This window comes from Microtus ochrogaster, linkage group LG4 (assembly GCF_000317375.1).
Source record: "Microtus ochrogaster isolate Prairie Vole_2 linkage group LG4, MicOch1.0, whole genome shotgun sequence".
NCBI lineage: Eukaryota > Metazoa > Chordata > Mammalia > Rodentia > Cricetidae > Microtus > Microtus ochrogaster.
In genome coordinates this window covers 54,192,452-54,212,288 of record NC_022030.1, presented here as the reverse complement: position 1 = coordinate 54,212,288, position 19,837 = coordinate 54,192,452, and positions in this window count along the sequence as shown.

The following is a 19,837-nucleotide window of genomic DNA, read 5'->3' as shown; positions in this document are numbered from 1 at the left end:
TGCTTGGGAAAAACATCATGCTTTCTTAAGTGTTTCCATCATTCAACTGAAAATCTAAGCGGGCTAAACATCTTTCCACTCACAGCTGCCTGCAGTAATGGATTATGCCTTTGAACTTGCCAGTAAACTTCACGGTCCTCGTATAAATATCAGACTTGTCAAACTTGCTTTCTAAGGCAGACGGATAATGAAAGGCTTATCTGTTTGGGGAGTAAGTTAATGCCTCAACTTCACCTCAAAGTCCGATCCTGAGAAAGTTTCAATTCTAGAGAAGTTCCTGTCAGCTATCGGGGTCATCTCTGGCTAGGCCTGGAGGCTGCGTTCACTGAAGTTTGGGCCCACTGTTCTCGCCACCTTCCACAGAGCCTCGAGCACTCTGACGAACTCTGTGCCTTCCTTTGCTCTCCCCTTCCTTTTGAGTCAGGGTACCTGACGATCAAAGGAGTCCAAAGGCATGAGGTACTGGGGGAAGAAGTCAGTGCGGATGTGCCAGGGTCACCCCAGGGACCTAGGGGGTAGCCAGTGCTGTGAGGTGAATAGTCAAATGCTACCCACCTGGTTCAATTCAGGGCTCAGGCTGCCTTCCCAAAGGGGCCAAGGGCAATTTTTCTGTGTCTGTAAGAGGACAACTAACAGTTCCTTCTTTTCTAAGAAATAAATATGTGTATATATTTACATATATACTAGACATATCTCATATATACATATATGTGTGTTGTGTTTATGTATATGTGTGTGTATATACATACATATACACACACATATACATACATACGCACACACACACACACACACACACACACACACACATATATATATATATATATCAGAAATGTGTATCTTTAATCTGATAACCATTTCCACCACCATTATTTAGCATCAGATTGCGGGGCGCAAAAGAGCATGTTGCGAATTTTGAAGGAGAGCATTATTTAAAATATGAAGAATGGCTTTTTGCCGGCCGCCATCCGTTTTCTCTCCTCCCAAGCGCTCACATCATGTTTTCATAACACAAAGCTTGCTTCGCTCTCAGATGTCTCGTTAACTTCTTAACAACCCCCACACGGTACTGACCGCTTGGGCCACATAAAGATCCCTCCCTGGGAAGATGGGGGCGGGGGCGAGCTTTGTTTTCCTCGTAGGTAGTTGAGGAATGAGCTTCTAATGAGAAACTTCTGGACTTCTTCAAACATGAAACTCTGTGATCTCAAGTTTCTGCGGCATGCCCCAGAGAATGGGCTGTGGGTTTTAACGTATGCAGTGGTACTGGCTAAGGCGAACTACAGGAGCAATTGTGGACCCCCAGAGCCGCCCCCTTGGATCAAATCTCTCTACCTGGGCCTTAACAGAGACATCAGACCTTTTGTGTTTGCCCCACCCCCACACCCCTAACCACTCCCAGATCTATGGCCAGCTGTCTTGTAGTTAAATTTCAAAATCCTCATTTGGCAGCTTTCTACAGTGGTGTGGTGATGGTTATAAAGCCCGTGGTGCGCGTTGGAAAGTGGCAGGCACAGATACATGCTTTAAAGAGGCCTAAAACGAAACACATTACCGATGCGAGACCCAGTATTAACCACATTCACATGAGTTGTATGCTTGTGCCAATAAACCCATGGGGCCAGGTGTAAAACAGGCCTGTAAAGTTTCTGTCCGCATTATCATCTACTGTTGCTATGTGCAAACACCAGTGAACAAAGGTGACGTCTTTCTTTAACCGAGTTAAAGCTGTGCACACCACTCCCAGCACATGTGCATTCGCAGTACAGCATGTATGTCGATACACATACACCACATAATGTATTGTTACATATAGAATGCCCAGGTACGTAAGTACATGTACATGTGTTTCTATAGAATAGTTACAATGACTTTGATTGCTGGGGAAACTTAATGAGACTCTGGTTTCCCCTTTGACTTATGTCAAAGAATTTTTAAATTTACGTTAAAGAATTCTGAAAAGCCCATGTTCCCCAGACTTGTCCCATGACACTGTTCTAGAAAGAGAACTGATGTTTTGTGGGGAAGTTCTCTGATGTTTGTTCAGCCAGTGTACCCCGTCCATTCTTCAGACAGAAGCATCCGCATGTTCCCCAGGGACTCCACCTGCTGATCAGGCCCTTTAACTCAAGAATGAGTACAGAAACCAGGCCTGGATAAGTTGGTCACTTGGTACCAAGCGTCTCCAGTTAGTTTTCCTGGGTTGCCATATAGGCCAAATCAGTACCATGTGTGAGGACATACTCTATTTTGTTTTTCCTCACAGTACTAGAGACTGAAGCTAGTGTCTCACACATGCTGGTGTGCATGCAGTCAACTGCTGCCCTGAGGCTGAATCTCATTAGAAACTTTGGGAAGTCAGGGGTAGTGGAATATGTCTGTCATCCTGGCGCTTGGGAGGCAAAGCAAGGAGATCTTGAGTCCAAGTTTTCCAGCCTGAGATCTAGTAGAAGGAAGGAAGAAGAGAATAAAAGGAAAAGAAAGAAAGACATGACGGAGGGAAGGTAGGAGGGAGGGAATGAGGGAGGAGGGGACAGAAAGAGGGAGAGAAGAAGAGAGGAAGGGAGGGAGAGAGGGAGGGGAGAAAAGAGGGAGGGATGAAAGAAAGGAGAGAATATTTAGAAAATATGATGCTTGTCTCATAAATCCCGAAGCTGTGAATGAGCTTTGCTGTTACTAAAAGGGACATCTTAAGAGGAAGGGCCACCCAACCATGGAGCTGACTCGGGGAGCACAATTAGAGCCAGAAGAGGAGTTCACCCATGAAATCATCATTAAAGCGTCTGACTCCCAGTGCCTGAAGCTGGTCCCTCCATGGCCTTTGCAGTTGATTTGATAAATCAGTTTTTAATGTATAAGTCCTATGTTGTGTTAGGTTCTCCATTGTTGGCTGGGATGGAGAATGAGTGCTGGTTAAAGCGTTTTGGTTGAGTAGGATCTCGTCAGCCTTCTCGTGATAATCGGTGAGACTGAGATTACCGTCATTTATCAGATCCTAAGTACCTGAGGATTAGGGGACACAAGTAAGTTCACCCATTTGCCTCAGACCACCCAATGATGAAGTCATAACTCAAAAACTTGGTTTTCAATATAGGTAAACCTAGGGTTTAAATGTGACTTTAAATGTAAATATCTTTCGAAGGAGAAATAATTTATTCAAGCTATAAATAATTCAAATCTCAATTAAGTAAAAGAGCTATGTGTACTCTCAGTTCAGAAATGAACTTCAAAGGAAGAGGCGGGTGGAAGGAGGCCAGATGTGAGTCTGTATAAGGAACACCAGGGAGAAGCCACAGTGAAGAGTTGACATTCATTGAAGACACATATATGAAGCTGACTTCATTCCCTGCCAAGTCCCACAAGATAGATCCTCTCTGTGTCCTCACCATAAAAACAAGTAGGTCACAACCTTGTGGTGATACACAGACTGATAGAAATGGGTTCATTTTAGATATAAGGGCCAGCTAGGAATACACTAGCATCATTGGCCAAACAGTGTTGCAATTGAAAAAACAAACAAACAAGGTCTTCAGAGGTGGAACACAGCATGCAGATGGAGGCAGCCTTCTCCATCTGATTCCCGCCTGGTGTACACAGACAGGAGGCAGGACCGCATTGCCTGTGTTGACAAATATTCATTACCTGCTTTGGCAATGAACTCTCGAATCCCACAGCTTCAGGAAGTTGGTCTGAGATGGCATATAATCAGACAAATGAGTTCACGTTTGAGACTTTAAGGAGAACCTGCTGCTGTGTAGAAATACAGCCTAAACTATCACTTCCCACTTAGAGATCTAGAAACAGGTGAACATTCTCCAGGAGATTCAGACTATAAGAGCTCTTACTATTGAAAAATTAACCCCCCACCCAACTCTAAAACCCAAAGATGTTTCTGGTGTAGAGGGTAAAGAGAAACTATGCCAGAAATATTTTGTGTCCTAACTGCTGAAGGCATTATTAGTTGTTTGAAAATTACAGACTCGGTGCTACAAAACCCGGGGTATTTGGCAGGGCTCTTAGTAATGATTTTTCAGGACTCTTGAGAATTTGGATAAGTTCTGAAAAGGAGCACAGCTGGACTGTGGGAAGGTGTATTTGGAGGTGACACACCTGAACTGCGATCTTCAAATCTTCAGAGAGCTCATTGATAAGGAAAGGGACGAAGGTCACCTCCAATACCCCTTTAAGCCCTGTGTATTTGAGTGGCCCTGTTCTCAGCCCATTTTAAATGGCCCGTGGCTTTTAGACAGTTCTAAAGGAGCTTTGTCTAAAAGGAGTCTTTAGATGGTCCTGTATGACCCTACCCTAATTTCCCAGTGACATTGGGCTGGCTTCTTTTTTGTGGCAGAGGTCACACAAGAATATCTTAAAAGAAGATGAAAGGGAGGTTGAAGAAATGAAGAGAATGTAATTCTCTCAAAGCCCTACCATAAAGCCACCTCCGTGTGCTAAGAATAATTTCACATTATAGATGCCTGCTACTTTCGGGGCTTTTATGTATAAATAGTAACTTTAGAGGAACTTGTATTTGGTCATTTTTGCTCCCTGTTAGCACTGCCCAACTTATTAGAGCTCAGATTTCCAGCCAGGACTTTCTTGGACCTAACAGAATAAAAAGGGAAAATGATTCAATCCATTTTAATACTATATATATATATATATATATATATATATATACACATACACACGCATATATACATATATAATATGTTATAATGGATTTTATTATTTATAAATATACATGTACAGGCAAGACATGAAAGAATATTGCCTGAAACTTTTGAAAATAACCCATTTAATCACTTCATAAGAGGGTAAAGTCAGTCTCCCAAAAAATAATTATTACTTCATAAATGGGCGTAGAACTTCCTACAGGTGTCTTCCAAATTTTGGGAATCATTGCCTAGAATCTCAAGTTGCTGTTTTTGTGCTAAGTGGGTTCTCAAACCTGAAGGAATTCTTACCAAAGCTTACAGTTCATTTTCCTATTTCATTCCTGTAAAACAGGGAAAAGAAAGTAAGTGAAGATGGTGGTGTCTGAATCCAAACAAAAGAACTTCTTTGTTAAATAGGAAGCCTGCTTACGTCAGCCTGGGTACCTCTGAAATACAATCTGTTGCTAGAAAGAAGATATCTTCAACCACTTCTGGGGAAATGATTTACTATTTGAAGTGTGTGTCAGGTGTTTCTTGGCATGTCACATTTTGATCATGGTTTTACTTTGGTTTTCCTCCCAGGGGAAGAGCCGAGATTCCCAGGGCTGTAAATGGGGAAGTATTGTGCCATCAAATCATAGGGTCTGGTACATCCACACTGGTAGAGACAAGCACTGACCCAGCACAAGCTATGATGCAGATGAGTCTCCGTGTTGAGGGGCAATGGCCCAGCCATCTTCTACTTTCTCTGTCTGAATTTTGTATCACTCATATTTTGGTTCTTCTTCATTTGAGAGGGTAATGGAGAACGGGCTGTAATTGTATTCAACTCAGTGCTTGTCAGGGTTGAGGTCATTAGCTGGCTATTATTTCTTGGCATTATAAATTTCCCTACTCCTGTGATGAGTGTCCTTAGATTCTGCATATGCCTGGTGGACATTTTAAAATTTTAATTTAAGAATTTCTCTAATACTCTTAGAAAATAAAGATTAATAAACTGTGTCCTACATTAGATAAATCAAGCATGGATAATTACATTCATTTTAATAATTTGCCTTTATAATAGTCTTCCATAAAAATAAATCAAAAGTACTTAGATTTGATTACTAATCAGCCTTTCTCATACACAGCATACAATAAAATGTAATTTACTTAAAAATCAATACTTTAATGGGAACCCATTCTGGAATACCAAAGCATATAATACAAGTGAGCAATATGCTTTGGATGTTTCCTGCAACCTGTATTTTGTTCAAGATATTTTCTGTGGTGGTTCCAGGCATGGACCTTCCTTTAGTTATAAAATAAGACCTCAGTATAATAATCATTTTCTGGGAAAAATAAGATTAAGTATCTAAGTTTTAATGTGCCAGTTACAATAGTAAATAGATATCTCAAATTATACACCCTACTTTCTGTTGTCTTACAAAGTATGAATCTAATTATGTTTCATATATATTATGTACATTTCTATTGATCATGTTGGCCTTGAGATATATATATATATATATATATATATATATATATATATATACCATTTTTCCTCTGAATTCATACCCTCCACCTTCACATACAAAGTATTCTTAAAAGCTGGGGAGTGGGAGTGACTCATGCCTTTAATCCCAGCACTCGGGAGGCAGAAGCAGGCAGATTTCTGTGAGTTTGAAGCCAGCCTGGTCTACAAGAGCTGGCTCCAGGACAGCTAGGACTGTTACACAGAAAAATCCTGTCTCGAAAAACCAAAAATAAATAAATAAATAAATACAAAAAAACAGCCCCCCCCCAAAAAAACCCAAAGCATTCTTAAGACTGACAGCATAACTTCAGAATATAGGAAACATGCTACGCTCTTCAGTCTGCATTTACATTTAGTAAACAACATTATCGTCTTAGTTTGGGAATATTCGAAATAGTTTCCTTTATTTTTGAAGTCACGTGAGAACTCTTTAAACTCTGCCAGAAGATATTGACAGATGTTCAGGTCTTTCAGCTTTCAAAATTCAAGAACAAATTATATTAGCTTCACATAGCTATGAATATTCTATAGTTTTTGCTAAGTGTTCTGGCAATTTCTACTGCCTTTAATTATGTGAAACTTGCTGTATATACAATGAACTTTCAGTTTGATTGTGTTTTCTATCACGATTTTATTGGAAATAATGAATTTTAATCTTTAGTGAAAACCCAACTGCAAGTGGAGCCACTGTTGCCAAAAATCTAATTAAGGTGACAAGAGAGAGAAAGTCACCTCCATACACAGCTGATCTCACATATGTGCCTTCCGAGATCACTGCTTTGCAGCAACTCCCTGCTCGGTACTGAATGGAACAGAAGAACCAACTTCCTAGTGATTTTTTTTTTAAAAAAAATGAAATAAGACTTGTACCTTATAGTTGGGTGTTTCCATTTTCAAACCCCTTTAGCCCCTTCCCTATATTTATTATTAAAACTTCTATGAATTTTTCAAGGCTTCTCTATCCTCTGGAAGAGTAATTCCTCTCTCCTGTAGTCTTTAGTGTATTTTATTGCATGTTTATTTATGCATTTGTCTTATTTATTCTACTAAATTGTAATTATGGAAACATGCGTGGAGGCCCATGATTCTCCATGCATGCTTAGCCTGGCTTCTGGCTGGAGCACATTGCCTATCCCTGCATTGTTCTGAGAGTTTCATCAAAATTCACTCAATGCAGAGGATAGGTGTGATCATGGTTCTGCCTTACTGCATAGTCATATTGCAATGCTATCAAACACTGGAACTGAAAGAGCTCTAATTCATGAAATATTATTTTCTGGGAAATAACATGGAAAATATTCAGTGATAGCTCTGTATCATCTTAGCAAATGATACACCCAAGGTAGCCCTGAAGATGCAGCCTACTGCAGATATAAGTGATTACTCAGCTCGTGGCCTCCGTTTTTGGAAAAAAAAAAAAATAGAACCTTGAAAGTTGTTGAAGGTCACATGCAAGTTTATGTCATAGTCAGTCCTTCCAAATAATGAGTCCTGCTCTTCCCTGTTCTTCTCATGATACACTGCCCTATGCAGATACTTCTGGTTCTCCAGCTACTTCCATCAGGCCACTGTTCTGGCATCTTCTTACAGCCTCTTGGTTCTGACTCAGATCTCCAGGTGGCGAGCCTCTGCATCAGTTTCTCTTTGCTCGGGTTGAGGAAATTAAACACACGTTGATAATTCCTTGCTGTAAAAATGCAGAAATTGAGGCAGTGGGGCTAGCTGATGGTTAAGTGATTGCCTTACAGAGAGTAAGACTTGAATGTGGCCACTGGAATCCACATAAAAAAGCCAGGCAAGTCCGGTTTTATCCCATGCTTTTTCAGACCCAGGCCAGAACATAGCGGACAATGAGGACTACTGAGAACTCAAGAACAATGGCAATGGGTTTTTGATCCTACTGCACGTACTGGCTTTGGGGGAGCCTAGGCAGTTTGGATGTTCACCTTACTAAACCTGGATGGAGGTGGGTTGTCCTTGGACTTCCCACAGGTCAGGGAACCCTGATTGCTCTTCAAGCTGATGAGGGAGAGGGACTTGATCGGGGGAGGGGAAGGGAAATGGGAGGCGGTGGAGGGGAGGAGGCAGAAATCCTTAATAAATAAATAATTTTTTTTTAAAAAAAAAGCCAGGCATAGTTCCTTACACTTGGAATTCGAGTGCTTGGGAGAACAAGTCAGGAAGGTCTCTGTGGCTTGAGAGGCAGACACCCTGGATGACTTGGTGAGGCCCAGGTCACTGAGAAGGGCTGCCTAACAACAAACAGAAGGCAGCATAGCTGTCCTCTTACAGGCACAAGCACAAGCATGAACAAACACCTGCACGCATGCATACACACAAAGCAGAAACTGAATGTGCATGGATTTCCACACGTGCACTTTTGCTGCAAGCAAAACCCTGCTAGCGGATGGTTGGCAGTCCTCTCCACGTGCTGATTGCTCCATGAGTCTCAGGAAGGAGACATTGAATTCCATCTTAGAACAATTTCCTGGCTTTTGTTTCCCCTGTTTTTAATCTCCCTGCTTTCTCTGTTCTTTCTATGTAGTGAACAGTGACTGATTGCCCACTATGCATCCAAAGAATGGCCTTTTCGGTTCCATTCCTAGATCCATGGGGATCATACTGAGGACTCGGTAGAGTGTGTGCTGTGGACCCAAAGTGCCCAGGTTCCAATCTAGGCTGTCTTGAATTAGCTGTGCAAATAATTCTTCCTTCCTGTCTATTGCGAAGAATTAGCTAATACTTAAAAGACTTTAACAGTCTTTTTTTTTTTTTTTTTGCTGCTGAGGTAAGTGGGTTTTTTTTTTATAAATTTATTTATTTATTAAGGATTTCTTCCTCCTCCCTGCCACCGCCTCCCATCCATTTCCCTCCCCCTCCCCCGATCAAGTCCCCCTCCCTCACAGTCTTTTAAGAGTTAGCTATTCTAATTGGCATATTACTGTAAATTCACCTATAAATGTAGACAATCTATACTTGTGGGAAGGAACATACACTTGAATCTAGCAGATCATGAAGAGGCTAACACTGATTAACAAAACAACATCATTTGCATTGACTTCACCTATAATCAAGCAAAAGACATTCTCTGTAAGTAGAAATTAAAGGGAAACATGGAAGTTTATTGTTAAATTAGCTTAGCTAATTTACAATTAGTGTGAATTGTAAAAGGCTACACTACTTACTGCCCATCAAATCACAGTAGAATATTTAGCAAGATGCTAAATGGTAAGGAAGGAGACAGTTCATACACAGGGTGTAAGAATTCTTCAGGGCAGAATGAATCTCTCGTAAGCCAAACAACACTAGGGGAAGAAGATGCAAGGACTCCATAAATAAGGAAATCACTTTGTTTAATTCAAAAAGTGAGAAACAAACTGACCACCTAGAAATACCTATAATTAACAAAGCAGCTTATGGTATCTGGAAGGAAGCATGGGGAGGAGCCAGTCTGTACTGGCAGGAAGACACAAGCTCTCCCAGGGAGTGGTACAGACATATTCAAGACATCATGAAGGAGACATTGGAGGTTTAGGCAAGGGAATTATAGAAGTTATGAGTTTTCATATGTTTTCTCTTACCAGTGGGCAGCTTCCCTATTTGTTACCTGTTCTCTCCTTAAACCCTCCTGCTGCATGCACACATGCATGTGCGTGCACATATGTACACACACAAGTATACACACACATGCACACACACATTGGTATATGACTGCATAGGAGCCTCATGGATTCATAAAATAAAGGAGAAGAAAAACTATCGTAATAAGTGAGGGCAGATGTTTCTGAGGGTTTATGTTATTTATTTTTTTAAACGAGAAAACACAAGCTTGAATTTTAAGTTACAGTGTTTGTTCAATTCCAGCTCTTGCCTCAGCACTGGCTTGTGTAGAAAGTCAAGCCTCCTGAAACTTTTGAGCCCCCAAGGGAGCCACGCCCAAGAGGAACTATAAGAACCTGAACTCCTCAATAAAAGAAGGCATTGCTGGAGAAAGGGGGCGCAACCCATTGCTATTCCGAATTCAGCTTCTTCCAGCTCTGACTGGCTTTGCCCTTTCTCCCTCCCTCTTCTCCCTCCCTCCCCAGCACACACATGTGCATGCTTTAGATGACACATCTGCAAAGCATTTGGTCACCAGGAGACTCAAACACACTGAGTCAAGTGATTGCCAAGAAACCTGATTTCCACTCTCATCTTCTATCAGGAGGACCTTGTGATCATTCCGGAATGGTGAAGAGAAACAGACAAGTTTAGGACCCCGAACGAGGCAGTCTCCAGATCCCTCCGCTGTTTCTCACTCTAGTTTGAAATATGATGGTAAAGAGATGCAAAATGGGTTTCTTTCAAAAGAGCTAGAATGGCTCCTGGTGAGCGTAGAGGAAGGTGGGAGTGGACTGTTCGGACTTCTCAGTTTATATTTCATGCTATTTTCAAAAGGATGAAAAAAATATCCTTTGAAAAGAAATGGGTGATTCAAATATGGTTGGTAGGCATACAGTTTTTATTACCAGACTTAGTTGTCTGAATGTGTGTAAATTCATGGGCTGGGAAAGGAGGGTCCATGAGCCTCTTGTTCTTTGTCCTGATCTTGTCTTCACATCATGAGTAAGGGTAGTATGGGATGCTTATGGTTTCAGGTCAAAGCCCCATGCATTTAACCTATGAATAATAACACTGATTCTGTCTTAAATGTTCTTAATTTTAAGATGTTCATTACAAAAAAAAATTCTTTAGCCTCTACTTACCTTGTCTTTATCTATTTGTAGGAGTTTTCAAAGCTTCCAGTTTAGCCACGTTCTTGTCAACCTAATTTGTCCGACAGTTTGACATTACTCAATGTTAGGTCTCTAATCGTAGTTCTTTTTTTTTTTTTTTGGTTTTTCGGGACAGGGTTTCTCTGTGGCTTCTAGTCGTAGTTCTTATGAATTGTCTAACCTACTCTGTGCTGCTTTGTAAACATTCTTAATAGTTTCACAGAACCAGGAAATGCCTCAAGAGTTGATTAACCCACCTTCTGTTCCCTGCTCTTTCACTCCCACACACCGTGTTCTACAGAACACAGCATAAGCTGGGCATCAACAGACAAACATGTACCTGTATTTGCTGCACCAGGAAAGATGGCGTGTTTACCCTTGCCACCCCTATCTTTGCTTCTCAAAAACTGTCTTACACTCCCAGACGACTCTGTGAAAACATAAGCCCCCCTAGAAAAAATGTTCACCAACTTCAATCCTCCCACTTTATTAATGAGGAATCTTGCATCTAGAAAAATGAACTGGTTCCTAGAACATCACAGAGGCAGTGCCAGCGCATCTCACGCTTTGTGTACACCTTAGACCCATTCTGGATAATGCAAAGTCTAACATGTTGGAGGCAAAAGCTTTATGATCTAATTATTTTTAGTCCTTTCCCTCATTCAAATCAAGTTGGAAGTTTGACATCGGATAAATATTTATTAATTAGCTGTCTCTGTTTCGCAAACCAGTACAGAGATGAGTGAAGTGTTAACGGTGGAAAGTTAGGTTTAAGTAAACAGCCAAGCTAGAGAGTGATGGAATGGGGAGATTAAATCTCAAGGGGAGGAGATGGGCTGGCTGTAAATATTGCCTACTATCAAGATACGTTAAATTCCAAACCAAACGGATTCGAAGACACTACATTTCTCATTCTGAACTATTTCTTTGCAGTATGACCTAATTGTACTATGTGAAGTAACAGGAATGCCATACCCCCTGTAAAAAAATTAATACAGCCCATTTTCAAGTTCCATACACATGCCTTTTGGATTACCAATGATTCCTGAATTCTTCACACAGTTTCTTCTCATTAAGGCTAATGATCAAGGACTAATGGTGAAATTAGCTAAAGGGAGACCATCACATGTCCTAATAAATTCTTTCCATCTTTGGTAACAAAGACCACACCTGAACGTTAACTCACTGAGAAGTCCTCATCACAGATAGCCACTGTCACGTTTCATCAGAAAAGGAATGCAGATACTTGGGTTTTGTGCATGCAAATCCAAGTGCTTTAAAATGAAGAAAACAAATATAAAAGCACAGATATCAGCAATTGGTGCAATGCTAAAAATTATTTTTTGCATCCAACAGTTGTTCGCCCGTAATCTCCTCTGGTATCTTAACTGCAAGTGTCTTGTAGTTGCTATGGCTCTATTTGGGAGTCAATTTAAATTATTACTACTGAGGGCATATGGTTCAGATTTCCAAGGAGGGTTCTGATTTCCAGAGCCATCCTGATTGCCAATATCCTGCCCTGTTATTAAACCATGTGTTCCATGATTTTTCAAAAATTTCCATTAAAAAAATCTTGAGGACCCCAGTTAGGTTTTGGTAATAGGCCACCGTTCCCATGCTCCCATTTTGGAAGTCTACTCAAGCTTGTTTGTTCCAAGGTTTGTTCTTCCCCAAGGGACGTGAGAAGACCACCTAGTATTCCAATCTGTTGTATGTTAAATATGAGGCATCTCTGGCAAGTGACGGTGACCTCTGAGACTCTGAATTCCACAGGGTGAGACCAGCAGACAGCAGACTCCTTTTGTGCCCAGTATTGCCCTTGTCCCAGACTGAAGCATCAGGCTTTGGTCTTTCACTGGCCCAAATCCCTGCGTTGGTGCTAAAATCTGTTTAAGTCCCCTGAGGGGAGGCTTATTAATGCCCCTCCCTCTGTTCTCTTGTTTAAATTGCACCAAAAAAAAGTCTGCAGCTTCCAAACCCTCTGGTTTGATGAATGTAGTGCAGATGGAAAGCAGAACAGAGATCGGAGTCCATTGCCCTTGGGCTAAGGTTGTCCTGTTTTCTTCAAAGTGTAAAAGATGACTTATAAAGTATAAAACCAATGTTCATGCATAACTCACGTTAAACTCACAAAGCCCCATTAGCAAACAATAGAACACAGCAGTACAAAGTCTCTCATTTTGTAGGTCAGGTGGTTCTAACTCTTTTTCAGCCTCCCACATGTCTTAAGCAATATCAGGAGATAGAAAATAGAATGGCGCATGTGTGTGTGTGTGTGTGTGTGTGTGTGTGTGTGTGTGTGTGTGTTGCTGTCTTGGTTCCATCTGGAAAGTAATAAATATAAATGGACTGTAAGTAAATGAATCGAAATATAGTGTACGCGTGTAGGGTGTGGACTTGTGTGTATTTGCATGTGGGGGCCTGCATTGACATCATATGTCTTCCTCAGTTATTCTCCACCTTATTCACTGAGGCTGGGACAGTGAACCCAGAGCTCACTGGCATGGATTGTGCAGCTAGCTAACTTGGTCTGGGGAATTCCTTTTTCTCTGCTTTCCCAGAGCTGGAATGACATACAGGGTGCCATTCCTACTTGGCATTTACGTCGGTGAATTTTAGTTTTCCATACATATGGGCCAAGTTCTATACCTGCTGAACCATCCATCTGCTGAGCACAAATATACCTGTCTATGCATGCATCTATAGCTGGATATATCAGTGAGGATTCCCATACCACCTTTTGGAACTCTACCCACTGTCTGTGATACATAGTCACTCACTGGCCTCGAGCTTCCTGAGTAAGGTTGACTTGCTGGCCACTAAATCACAGGGATGCCTCTGCCTCCCCAGCACATATCTGGCAGTTTTATATATGTTCTAAAAATCAAATTCAGTTCCTTGTGCTTGAACCACCTCCCATACCCATGATACACACCTTTATATGATTTGTATTCAATTACTTTAAATCTGTCCCTGATAAAAGAATGAGGGAGCAACAAAACTAGTGTTCAAAAGGTTGAAAGATTTGCAGTTTCTTCATACATTACTTTGATTTTTTTTCTATATCTGGTAAATGGTGGTATCGGGTAGAGGTCTTGAAATTGAAAGGCTGCCTCCTCAGTGAGTTAGAAATCCTGGAAGGCACTCTACCTGCTATGGGATCTTCAAGTACCCTTTAACAAGTTTCCACAAGTGGTTTTGTGATCAGAATGCTTTAGAACCCCATAAACAGGATTTATCTTGGGACTTGGCTATGCAGCTGGTTCCACAGCTGGGAAACCGGACCATGGACTAGTCAGTCAATTCATTTGGCCGCTTCCATGATTGCCAGTAATTGCTCCAGCTGTCCTGATGTGCAGTGATCAAAATTCATGGTAAAGATGGCAAAGTTGGACATGGATGACCCCTTTGTCTTTTCATCTCACACACGTGGACCTGGCCTTCTAAACATAGAGTGATTCATTCACCAGACGGCACCTGGCTTCTAGTTCTCCCCCTGCAGAATCTCACAGCATCAAATAATTGTTAGAACTATGAAAAATAAAGCTCTCTAGCAACTGGATGTCTTCATCAATATAAAAACTAGTTTGAAGATGGATGGTTGGGAGGATGTATGAATGGATGCAGAAGATGGCAAAATGCCAATGGTCCAACATGCAGTAGGAGAGACACAAAGCCACATCCTGGAAGAATGAGTTGAGTCCTTGCACTTAGGAAGAAAAGGAAAGTTGGCATCCTAAGGGTGATCAGAAAGACAGATTGAATCCCCAACACTGCAGAGTGAGGAGGTGGCTTTTACCCTTGGGTTTCAGTCAGCTAAGTCCCAGTAGGATGACTGCTTCTTCCTAAATTCCCTTAGCCCAGTGGTCCTCAACCTTCCTAATGCTGCAATTCATTAGTACTGTTCCTCATGTTGTGGTGACCCCCAACCATAACATTATTTTCGTTGCTACTTCATAATTGTAATATTGATATTGTTGTGAATTGTGATGTGAATATTTTTCAAATTAGAGGCTTGCCAAAGAGGTTGTGACCCACATGTTGAAAATCTCTGCTTTTGAACAGCTTCCTCTTCAAGGTAACTTTTTACATAATGTGTGAAATGAGACTCTCTTAGAGGCCTAATATTTAGGGTTGAGGAATTCTAGAAGAAAGAAGGCTCTTCACTGACACCTTGGCAATTGGCCTTGAAACCTGTCCTCTACCACGGAGGGGCTAGTGGGTGTCTCCTCATGTGACACCTCCTCTCATAATAAGTCTTGGCTCTATAAATGGGAGGTTAAATGTCTAAAGACAAGATTTACAAATAAAGTAAATGGGAAAATGAGCAGGTGATTGAATAACAAAGGTCATATTTCTCTACATAGCAAACAAACAATTGCCTAAATAATAAAATACAGATTTCAGTCAAGTCATCATTATAGTCTAGAGGACTGAAAAAAAAACCCCAATGCTTAGTTAACAATGCCAAGCTGAGCTCTTTTCTCTAGTCTACCTTTTCTTTCAATGTTATGTTGTTAGTATGCTTTAACCTAACTGAACATGGTCTCATCAACACTAAGCTAGAGTTTTAACCAGGAATTTTGCCTGGATTCAGCACGTATTCTCACACTATTACCATAACATCCTAGACTTCGGTTACATTGGTGACAAAAGTTAAGCTCAGCCACCTGTAAGTGGAGGGTGATCTGGAATGACATACTAGGTAGGGGACAGTTATTAATTCTGTGTCAAGAGTACTTGAAAAAATGACCATTTGCCTTTCCTTCTCTCTTCTTCGTAGCATTAATCTGTTCCTTCCATAAATATCTGTCTACTACATAGTCTTACCCTATTGCCTTTCAATTCATATGATTGAGTTGATCATGTGATTATACATGCATATAGACACATCTACATATACACAATGGCACTGTGTGAAGCAGATCAGATGTTGGCACACATTGCCTCCTTAATCACTCTTTACTTAATTTACTGAGATAGAGTCTCTCATTGAACACAGAGTTCACCTATTGGGCTAGTCTAGGCAGCCAGCTTGGCTGATAAATGCTCTATCTCTGCTTCCTGAGTGCTGGGATTCTAAGTGGGCTGCCTTGCATGCCTGACTTGATGTGGTCACAGAGGTTTTCACATGCACAATGCAATGACTGGCTCGCATTCTCCCAATATACTTTTCTTGGACTGAGAGTTGCAAATCTCAGTGTTTAGCTCCTATTGGTACTAGAATTTCAGCAGAGCCCAAGCTTAGTGCCACTAGTCCTGAGCCACGAGTGACCCTGAGCACTCTAGTAATAGTGTTTCCCCTTATGAAACTTGGAGGTGGAGATTTTTTCTTTTAACTATTTCTTTTCTGGATTCAAAATGAAGAAATCGTTCCTTAAGATCTCAAACTCCAAGTTCTAGATTCCTTGGAATTGGTAGCAGGACAACACTTTAGTCCTAGGTATTACCTTTTTAAGTCAATTCATTGGTTGTATTTTGGCTTTTAAATCAATGTTCATAGTCATAATGACCCCTGCGGCTGAGTCCTTGTTCAATCCTGGCACTCGCTTTGCTTCATGCAACTAATCACATATAGAACAATACAGGGAAAATAGAGATTCTGGACTGAGTATCACAAACAGATTTTTTTTAATGGAAAAATTTTATTCCTATTAATTAGAGCTGGGGAATTAGTACTTAATCCTGTGTGAGATTAAAAATTAATTGCTTGGTTATTTATATCTCATTCAATGATTTAAGTGACAGAGAAGCTCATGAATATTTGCATTGTATGCAGAAGGGAACTGAACTTCCAAGAGATTTCTTGGTGAATACTACACTACAAATGAGTGAAGGGTTTGGGTTCAAACTTTTGTGTGCCTTATGTATAAAAAACAGTGTGTTGTGTGGTGGTTTGTCTTTGTTTTCTGAGACAGGGTCTCACTATATATTCAAGGCTGGTCTTAAATTGGTTCTCCTACCTCTCCCTCTAATTGTTGGGCTATAGGTGTACAGCATCATGAGTGACTAAATCGATGTTCTTAATGATTACCTAGTAATATTACCTTTAAGAAAGTGATTGCAGTACCATCAGCATACTGTGTATTGTGTGCCTACACTGACATGTACATGTGCTTGCACACATGTGCCAGAAAAATATGTCTATATTAAAGTGAAGGAATAGCTGATGGAGAACCAGGCTGCAAGTATGCATGCAGGCAACACTGTGCCTGTGTACAGTTTTAGTTATACAAGCTTCTTTTCTAACTCAAAAAACATCATTCTTTACCAACTGGCTTTCTGAGTAGCTGCCAACAACAAATGTCTTCCTTGTGCTATATTTTTAATATTATATATGTATATATATGGAATTATATAACTACATGAATAGAACACAAACACAAAACCCAGGAATGCCTTTGAAACTATCTACCATTTCATAAGAGTCAGAATAGCGTTGAACAGTAGTTGAGGGAATGTTGATGTGAAGCCCTACTGGTCGATTTGAGAGAACAGATTGCATATGGCAATCAACTTTATTTACAGTCTGGTGGCTACTCTAAACCAGGTAGTTTTTCAAAGGAAGGCTATCTGTTCAGTAGACTAGGTGAATATTTTTTACAGTAATATTTCTTGCAAATAATATCATCAGATACATTGATTTGTTAGGTAACAAGAGTAGAGCAAGCAGGTCACCATTTGAAACGTGCATGCTGTTCCAAAATTCCCCTGACCATATTCCTACCCCTGAGTGCGCTTGAGCTATCGACTGTCCAGAAACATATCTATCTTTCAGTCTATTAAGCACCTACTACATCTTTTCCTTGAGAAGAAAGCCCAGTTTCATTTGGAAGTTATTACCCCTTAGATGACCAAATCCTGCCCCATGATGCCTAATATTTACTTTGCCTTTGAAGCATGATAGTTAAAGTTATTTTCCCATCTGCATGACTCTTTTTTAAAAGCTTCTTAAACTCTTTCTAGTTATGACAGAGACCAAGATTCCACAATGTAAATGTGCCTCATTAATCAACTGTATTATTTAGGGGAGTAATGAATATGTTGCCTTTTGACATCTGGTAGTGATTTACAGTAACAGGAATTCCTAGTTTGCAAAAGTGCGCATGTATGATTTGATTTCTTTTGGTGTATTAAAAAATCCCCATTGCTTTTCTTGGCAAAAAAAATTAATGTGGGAGCAAGGGAGCTATCAGAATGGGGTTAGAGCTTAAACTGTATATAAATTTATAACTAACCAGTCGGCTGAGTGCTAACCTTCACATGTGCAATGTAATGGGTAAAACCTGGTGTTTATGCAGGTCTGAGGCTGGCTTGATACCAGACACTAGTGAGTGGTAGCTAAACATGAAATAATTTCTACATAAACTGTGGATTTGTAAAAGTGTAAGCACTGTATTTTTGTATAGTCTGAAAGAAGTTTTCTTTCAAATAGATTATTAGTGCAGGGCACAACTCTCTCTCTCTCTCTCTCTCTCTCTCTCTCTCTCTCTCTCTCTCTCTCTCTCTCTTCTTTCTTGGAAGGCTGATTAAGAAGTTGGGACTTTACCAAAAAGCCAACATGTACTTATAAAAATCTTGATATGTGATCCGCTGATGAAAATGAAGTTTGTGATTTCCTTCAAGTCGGCCTTGCTACTGTGCAACGCTCGCTTTAAGCGAACGCATAATCGTTAGGAATGTGTAGCCTCCCACTAAGCCATTAGTGCGCAGGCAGGCTTCTTGGTAGTGTTACCTTACAAACAACATTGATGCTATGTTAATGATTAAATATAGAGAAAAAAATCCCTCAGCTTGAGGCGGAAAGAAAAATGAGATTAGAAAAGATTTTCAAATCATGAGAATTAAGCATTAATGGGTAGTTGTTTAGATTGAAGAAATACAATACTGTCTTCTACAGTGGGCTATGAAATTAGGTATGTATCCCTTTAACAAATTCCACATGCAATGGATGAATGTCAGGGTGAGTCATGGTACTTTTCCAAAGAGTGCCTTCAAGCCTTCTTTGCATACTCAGACTTCTTGTGTTCTCTTGTTGGAGTCATATCTAGCTAGTCACCTAGACATCTTGATAAGAGCCAATGCTTCCAGAAGACAACAGTGGGGTGGTCCCATTGGATACTGCTGGTAAGAACAAAGATAATCTCATGAGGGACAATAAATCAGAAAAGGGATCAGTTCAAATCCAGAGGTTTCTCTCTAGTTCCTGGCTGCCTCTTGAGCTCAGAGGCAGTAAAACCCTTGTCAGTTATAAGAACTCTGGGAAGACAGAGTTGTGATTATGATCTATCAAGAGTGCTTACCTGCTACTGCAAATGACTGGGTCTCATTGAAAATGGATTCGAAAAGGCATAGTTTTATCAGCTGTGAATCTCAGGGATACCGTCAGCCTCGAGCGCAGTGGGATTCGGGATCCATGCCTCCTCAGGGATTACCTACTCATCCTGTTTATGCTTCTCTCCAGTGTATCAGATTTGATCATCGTATAGTGATCCTTAGCAGCTCCATACTCACAAGCAACACGTGGCTTAGATCCAGGAACACCGGAGTTCAGTCATGACACACCTACAGTTTCATGAGCCCACATGTCACAGACCCAAGGAGCTGGGTGTTACTAAAGAAATGGGATTTTAAAGTTGTCTTGATTTGCATTTCCCTGATCGCTAAGGAAGTTGAGCATGACCTTAAGTGTCTTTTGGCCATTTTGAACTTCTTCTGTTGAGAATTCTCTGTTCAGCTCAATGCCCCATTTTATAATTGGGCAAATCAAGACAACTTTAAGATACCATCTTACACCTGTCAGAATGGCTAAAATAAAAAACACCAATGATAGCCTTTGTTGGAGAGGTTGTGGAGAAAGGGGTACACTCATCCATTGCTGGTGGAAATGCAAACTTGTGCAACCACTTTGG